This window comes from Alligator sinensis, unplaced genomic scaffold (assembly GCF_000455745.1).
Source record: "Alligator sinensis unplaced genomic scaffold, ASM45574v1 scaffold860_1, whole genome shotgun sequence".
Lineage (NCBI taxonomy): Eukaryota > Metazoa > Chordata > Crocodylia > Alligatoridae > Alligator > Alligator sinensis.
The window spans coordinates 1974059-1982169 of NW_005841923.1; positions in this window are offsets into that span (position 1 = coordinate 1974059).

Genomic DNA, 8111 nt, shown 5'->3' on the forward strand with positions numbered 1-8111 from the left:
GTCTTATCAGAAGTAAACAGATGAACCTCTACTGATAAAAACCAGAGATCTTTAATCAACATGTTCAGCCGAAGCTAGCAAACAACAGGAATAGGGACCAAAGCCCGCAAAACATAGTTAAGTTGGAGAGAATTTGCTAACACAACATAATGAAACTATACCAAAGCACATGTGGAATCATAGTATTATTTCTACTTTCTGTCTAAAAAACTTCAAAGGATGTTTTTCATGAGTCTTTAAGAGCCCCTTCCCTACCATCTGTTATATGAATTCACAAGTCAGGAAAAAAAATCAAGGATTTTTGAAAGACTCAAAAAATAAATGCAAACCCATGATTATTTCAACTAGCTCTTACAACAGAATAAGTATCTCCCATCCACAGGTGTCTCAAACTGAAGTGGAAATGTCTTTATGGATTATATATCACACTAGAAGAGAATCAAATAGACAGATTTCTATGAAAATGTATATTTTCTTCTTAAGAATTCAAGGAGGCAAACTATAAATTCTTATTAATGTTGAGTGCATCTAACCACGTCTCAAGCCAAAGCAGCTTATCTGTAATGATGAAAACTTGGATACGCCAGTGTAGAAACTAGATGATTTAGAGAAGAAAAGATAGTACAGAGTTTCAGATCCTGAACTGGATTTTGCAACTGTCAAATTGTCACACTGCACAAAAGTGCATTTGAAGGCTCGGCAGTGGAAAATCTAAACAAAGAAACTTTCATGGTGGCATCTCACGTTACTCAGTCTTCACTGCAGTATTCAGAGTTTGGTCCCCAATAAATTAAAGGTGTAATCAAAAGGGCTGTAAACACAGCAAATGTGCAGGCTTAAAGACTGTGGTGTTAGTCATTTATGTCTATCAGACTTTTCATATTCTATATTAGCTAAGAGAAGACTAAACAAATGAAAGGAGCATCTCTGTGTTTATTATTCTTTCGCCTAACCTCAATATACTATTCTGCTTTTTCCTTTGAGCACTATTATTCAGTCTTCACTGCAGTTTTCAGTTTGACCCACAGGTATGAAATTCTTGGTATGAAGAACAATTCATACCAATAGAAGTTCCCATGCTATTACTGGCCAGACCCAAAGATGGACTTAATGGCCTTTAATATGGGTACCCCACTTAACATGCAGTGCCTGTCCCCTAGATTGGATTCAGAAGCCCACAGTTAGGTGCCCAGGCTTCCTATGAGGTGCAAGGGAAGAGCTAGACTTCTCAGAAGGGTGATGTCCAAAACCTGCAGATTGCCCCCCAGGCAAACCCCAGCTGGGGTCTGGAGCTCGGGGGGGGGGGTTAAACACCCCTTCTCCCGTTCAAACTTACTGCTGGCTGCAACTGTAGACTACAAATCCCAGAGGCACCTGGAAGACGGAAGAGAAAGTGATAAGCAACCCTGAAGAGTCCTGCTGCTATGATTTTGGACTGCAAATCCCAGAGACCTCAGGGGCAGTAGGAAGAGGAAGAAAATACACAGCCCATGATGGCTATGTGCCAGAGAGTCATGCTCTTGCACCCCCAGCTTGTGGCCTGAGCCACTGCAGGCATGTGGCTCCATTTCCTGAATCAAAGGTAAATGTCTGTTCACTTGTATTTCAATTTAATCTTTGCAACTTAGACTAACCTGCAAATACTGAACCCCAATGGGCTTTTTGATTGACTGTAGTCAGCTCCAGAGTAGGAGATGGGTACAGTGGGTGGGGGCAGCATTTACATTTTGTAATGTAACCTAGTGGGCTAACCATGTGGCTAGAAGCCGGTGGGGAGGGTAGAGACAGAGGACACACTTTTCTCCCTTCTACTAGAGCTGGTCACTAGGCAGGAAGGAGAGCATGACTGTAGCCCAGTGGCTAAGGTGCTCTGCTAAGTTTTGGTTTCTGTTCCTACAACTGTTGGTGATTTTACATTAAACAGTAACAGTAAACCTGGAAAATGAGAAATGTGGATTTGAATCCTCTCAGGCCATAGGCAAACCCAGGTCTCTTACTTCTTGGCTAAATGCTCTAACTACTAGGTTATGATACCACCACTACCTTCTCTGGCAGCTGTGCTGTCAAACGAAAGTAGCCATGCCCTTTTTGCTTAATTCTGAACTCACTGCTGTTAGTGTGTCTTAGGTATGCTCTCCCTACCAGATTGGGCCATTCATGGGCTGGAACCTCTGCTCTACCTAGTTTCTGATCCTGCTGGGGCTCTGAAGTGCTAGGCCTATAGTTGTTCAGACTGGAGCAATTCTGGACAGAACTACAGGCCCCTAGAAAATACTGAGGTAAAAAAAAAAAGGTGCCTAGTATGTTTGAGTACCTCCAAAGTTAGGCAGCACGCAGGCCTCCCTTGAGGATTAAGCATTTTTTTGTTTTACAGTTTTAGACTTTAGAACCTAGAATCCTCCTGAGACAAATGTTAGGATCATACATCCATTTTTGGATCTGCCATATTATAAGTACCCTAAGCGACTGGTAGGGGGTGTACAGGGGTGCACGTGCCTCCCCTGATAGTGCCAGTGCCCCCCCTGATGGCTGACACTGATGGGGTTGGTAGGGCTGGTGCCTTCCCAACAGTGCCGTCACCATTGGTGGCTTCTGCGGGTGCCCCCCCCAGATTCAGGAGGCACTAGTCACTCATGATAACTATACTTGGCGTTAGGCCTGTGCAAATAGGGAAGTATTCCATTCAGATTTGGCTGATTCAGAGGACAGTGATTCAATTCAGAGGTTCAGATCATTGTCCCGAATCAATTCGGCTGAATTGGCTTTGGAAGATCTGGTGCTGATTAGGAGAGATTCGGTGATTCGGTCATAGACTATAATGGGGATTCACTGAAATACCTATAACTTTGTCGTTTTTAGGATGATTTGGGTGAAAACAGCAGAGATAGTAGCCCCTTCTGAGGGCACGAAGCCTGCCAAGTTTCAAGGAGATAGGTGCAGGGATTTCTGGGAAACTGCACCTCAAACTGCTGAAAGCAAAATTTGTGTTATTTGTGTGTGCCAAGGCAGATTTGGGTGAAAACAGCAGGGATGGTAGCCTGTAACAGAGGGCCTTCCTGGTGCCAGTTAGATCTCTGCCCGCCCACCTGTTTCTGGGCCAGCTGCCCACCCCTCTTTTGCTCAGACAGAGACTGCAGACAGAGGCTTATATGCTATTTCTATATCCCTCCCCCGGAGCACTGTGATTGGAAGGGGACTCATGAAAAGATCACAGCTACTGGCCAGCTACAGATGTTAGTCTTCCCCACCCCCCTCCCCGCTCCTCCTCCCCTCTTCTCCGTTCCTGTTCCCCTGAAAGACTGTCTTCCAAATCTCCAAGTCTTTTTCCAAATTGATTTAAAGGGGTTTTTTGGTCTTCTGACTCAATTCAGATTCAGTGATTTGGCCTCTGAGCCGGGCTGAATCTTCTCCGGGCTGATTCTTCTTCAGTCGGGCGACTGAAGCTTCACACACCCCTACTTGGCATTACATCATCTATGTTTCCCTCTGACAAGTTAGGAGGTCTCTATTTCTGATGGCATATTAATAGAAGAATTCATTACTGCAACCCAATTGCACACCATCATCCATTACTAACTAATGTGAGGCAAACAAAATATGTTAGTTAATAACAAGCACATGACTGCTTATGCTTGTATGGATTTGCTACTTACCTATGTTAACACAATCATAGATAAAGGGCTTTGGACTTATAAAGACAGTGCTACTGTGTAACAGTGGCCATATTCCAGGGCAACAGTAAAATAAGGAACAATTTTCAGCCTTCAAAAGAGAAAGCAAAAAAGAGGGATAGAGGAATTGTTTTTTTTCCCCTTTAATATATAAGCTTTGTTTTCTCACAATATAGTATGGATCACATGTTGCTTATTTCTCCAATGGATCAGTTTCTGATCTTTCAGACACTGCATTCTAATGTATATTTGACATTTTGTTTTTGTGTTGAATTTGACACTAATACCTAAGTAAACTTCTAAGACAAATTTCCTCTGTAGCAATAGGCTTAGTATTTGACAAAGGCAAGAGAAAGGGTTAATCTGTCACAGATTCAGTGTGTCAAATTTACAACACTATAAACATTCAAGCAGATATATATATTGCTTTTAAGTACAGGACAATCCTGTGCTATCCTAGCTAATACAAAGACATTCTAGTTTAAAACTAAAGATGGATAAAATGCCACAGATCCTAATTCTTAACAACTGATTTTAAAAAGGAATAAACAAGGAATTAATGCCATAGAGCTTTTTAAAAGGCTTTTCAATGGAATGAATATGAAATTTTGGTTCTTATTGTCCTTTATAGGAGAATATTCACTGAATATGAGTGTGATACCACCTAAACTGTATGACATTTGAAAATGACACCTACATTTCTTTGATGGCATCTCTATGTCTGACGGATGATGTTTCCCAAAGGCTGCCTCTACATGCAATGAGCATTGCACAATTAACTGGTTAACTGCACAATAACCTGGAAACCAGCTACATGCACCAAATAGCTATCACAATAAAAAGCTCCAACCAGGTATAAAGTTAAACTTTGAAAACATGTACTAACTTTATAGCTGCTTGCTACTGAACTTTAATTTGCACATATGGCAGGGACTCCCTTGCAGCTGGGAGTCCCATCAGCCGGCAGGGCTCCCAAATGCAGCGATGCACCATGCCCAGTATAAAAGCCCTACGCTCTGGGTTTCAAGGCACTCACAGGTCTCAGGAGACTGGTGGGGGAGGGGAGGGAAGTTCAGGCATTCAATTACCAGAATCCCTAGGGTTCAGGCATTTGGGAAACCTCCGGGCCTGGGGGGCTCCCAGCTGCCACAATTCCTAGGGCTCCAGGGTGTGGGAAAGCCCCAGGGCCAGAGGATCACTGCAGGGGAAGTCTCCCTGCTCTGGGAGTGCAGAAAACTAGGAAACCTGCAGCAAACCTCCAGCCCCAGGGGTTTCCCACACCCCTGGGGCAGAGAGATTGCTGCAGCAGAGATCCTCCCACCCCAGAGATTTCATGTAACCCTGGGGCAGGGGCATAGGCACCAACTCCATGGGTGCTCCAGGGTTCAAACACTCACCAAAAAAATTAGTGGATGCTCAGCACCCATGAGCCATGACCATTTTGGTGCTTGTAGATGTTTTATCACCCCCACCCCCCAAAAAAAACCCCAACAAAACCCCTGTGCTTTACCAAAAGAAGCAGCGGATTACTTCAACCCAACTCTGCAACATCTGTAAAGATCAGGTGCTTCAGCAGGGCTTTTTGGCACTTTTAGCTAAAAGCCCCACTAAAAAAGCCCCACTAAAGCACCCACTATTTACAGACACTGCAGATCTGGGTTGAAGTAATGTGCTGCTACTTTTGGGCATGCACAGGGCTTGGCATAGGAATGTGCCAAGTTTAACGTAAAGTGCTGTTTTTGGGGGGGTTTAACATCTGCAAGCACCTACCGGCAAAAAATAAAGTCGGCACCTATGGGCAGGGGGATCATGATCCCCTTCCACCAGAAATACACAGGGCTCCCCACAGCTCAGAGTCCCTTAGGTGGGGTATATGCCATTCCCAGCCATGACAGCTTGTTTCTAGCCAGTGCAGGGGGAGCTTGGGATTGGGCTCCCGCTACACCAGCAATAAGGCACAATGGGATCTAATGCATGATCTCACAATTGCATCTCCTGCCATGCATGTGTGGCATGGGAAGACGTGTGATTGTGTGAATTGTGCATTAGATCTCATCGGGCCTTTACCTACACATGTAGAGGGCGCCAAATTCTTAGATTTTTCTCTGTTCAATTCTGCAAGGATTGCAGTATTATATAAATAGCTCCAAGTATTATGGTGCTGAAAAAGGGGTGTCCTGGGCCCAGCAAAGGATAAAATGTTAATAAAATTCTCATTCACCACTACAGTATTTAAGCATGGTTGGGGGTTTGTGTCAAATTATCACTGGCATGACGCTACCAATGTCTTTAACATTTTATTAAATTTATAGACAAAAATCAGTTAAAACTATTGAAATGTAAAATATTAAGGCAGGCTTTAACAATGTCCCTTACTTTCTTTTCCACTATCTGTAGTGAACTAAAAAATACTCCCATGAGACAGTCTTTTACATGGCATTAAAGCTGGATAAAAAACAGTCCTTTTCAGAGGAAAGAAGAGAGATGATCTGGAGACGCTGGTGCTGTTATCACTAAAGTCCAATCCTGTTTCCTTGCAGACAGAATAGGAAAAATAAACACAAAAGAGGACAGAAAATAAGAGCAATTTATTGTAGAAAACATACATTCTGCTTCTGAAGCTGACTCTGACTTTTAAACTTGCTCCTGGATACTTCAGGATAGCACAGTCTTATGAACCATTCCAATACCTAAAACATTTGTACCATTAGTGGGTTTCTTAGTACAATGAGAGGCAGGTTTACAAAAGTGATACAAAGAAACAGCCTTGGCCAGCCAACTCCAAAAAACCCAAACAAAACAATGCTCCCCACAACCCCCCCCCCAAAAAACAACAACCCAAAACAAAACAACCCCCAAAACCAAAAAAAAAAAAACCCCTGAAAGGAAAAAGATAACAAAGAGAAGGAATAAGGAACAGGAAGTAAAGGCACACCTAATGAAGAAGATGACATAATGAACATAAGTCTTGCATTCCAAGTTTCCTGAAGGAATTAGCTGAAATCATTCAAGGTGAGATGCTGTTAGTTTCCTTCCTAATATGAACATCTTTCAGGCTCAGGACAAGTAAGACCCAATGGTGTTAGTGGTGATAGGAACTGACTGTTTTTTGCCAGTGGGTGCTTTCAGGCTTTTAAAAAAAATAAAAAAATCCAGCACTTTACTTTTAACTCAGCACATTCACATGCTGAGCCCCACACATGCCCAGAAGAGGCAGCACATTATTTCTACCCAGCTCTGCAGTGTCTGTAAAGATTGAGCGCTTTAGTGGCAGGGTTTTTTTGGTACTTTTATTTAATAGCTGATAAAAAATCAGCACCCACAGAGTCGAGTAGTAGATTTCACAGGCCCATGATTTCATAGATTTCATAGATGTTAGGGCTGGAAGGGACCTCGAAGATTATCAAGTCCAGCCCCCTGCCCCAGGGGCAGGAAGTCAGCTAGGGTCAAAGGATCCCAGCAAGATAAGCATCCAAGCATTTCTTGAACGAGTCCAGAGTAGGTGCCTGCACCACTTCTGGAGGGAGTCTATACCAGGTCTTGGGGGCTCGGGCAGTAAAGAATTTTTTTCTTATGTCCAGCCTAAAACGGTCTTGGAGGAGTTTATGACTGTTGGCCCTTGTTTTTCCTTGAGGTGCTCGGGTGAACAGACGTTCTCCCAGGTCCTGATATACACCAATTATATTAGGGGTGGGTAAAATGTGGCCCATGGACTGGGTGCGGCCCACCAGGCCATTCTATCTGGCCTGTGGGGCTCCTAAAAAACTTAGAAAATGAATATTTATCACCCCTGGCTGCCTGTCATGCAGCCCTTGATGGCTTGCCAAAACTCAGTAAGCGGCCCTCCACCCAAACAATTGCCTGCCCCTGCCTTATAGACTTATAAGCAGCCACCAGGTCCCCCCTGAGCCTGCGCTTTTCCAGGCTGAAGAGTCCCATGGCTCTCAGCATCTCTTCACAAGACCTGTTCTCTTGTCCTCTGATCATGCGCATGACTCTCCTCTGGACTCTCTCAAGCTTCTCAACATCCTTCTTGAATCGTGGAGCCCAGAACTGGATACAGTACTCCAGCTGCGGCTTCACCAAGGCTGAGGACAGTGGGAGGATGACATCCTGGGATTTACTTGAGAAGCATCTATGGATGCAAGTCAGAGTTTTGTTTGCTTTACCAGCTGCAACATCGCATTGGTAAATGATGGTTGTAGGTCATGATGATTGTAGGTCAGTGAAGATAGAAAACCTGAATCCTTCCAGTCCCCAAGTCCCATGTAGTCCCATTTAATGACCATCTCTACCCCCAAATAAACAAGGTGGACAACCTCAGCCCATTAACTTTTGCCAATCAAAACACTGTGGGGTGATTTCAACTATAAGCATTTCCTTCCATTTCTAGAACCCATCAGGTTGACTGTCTTTTCAACTGCTAATGTTACCGGCATT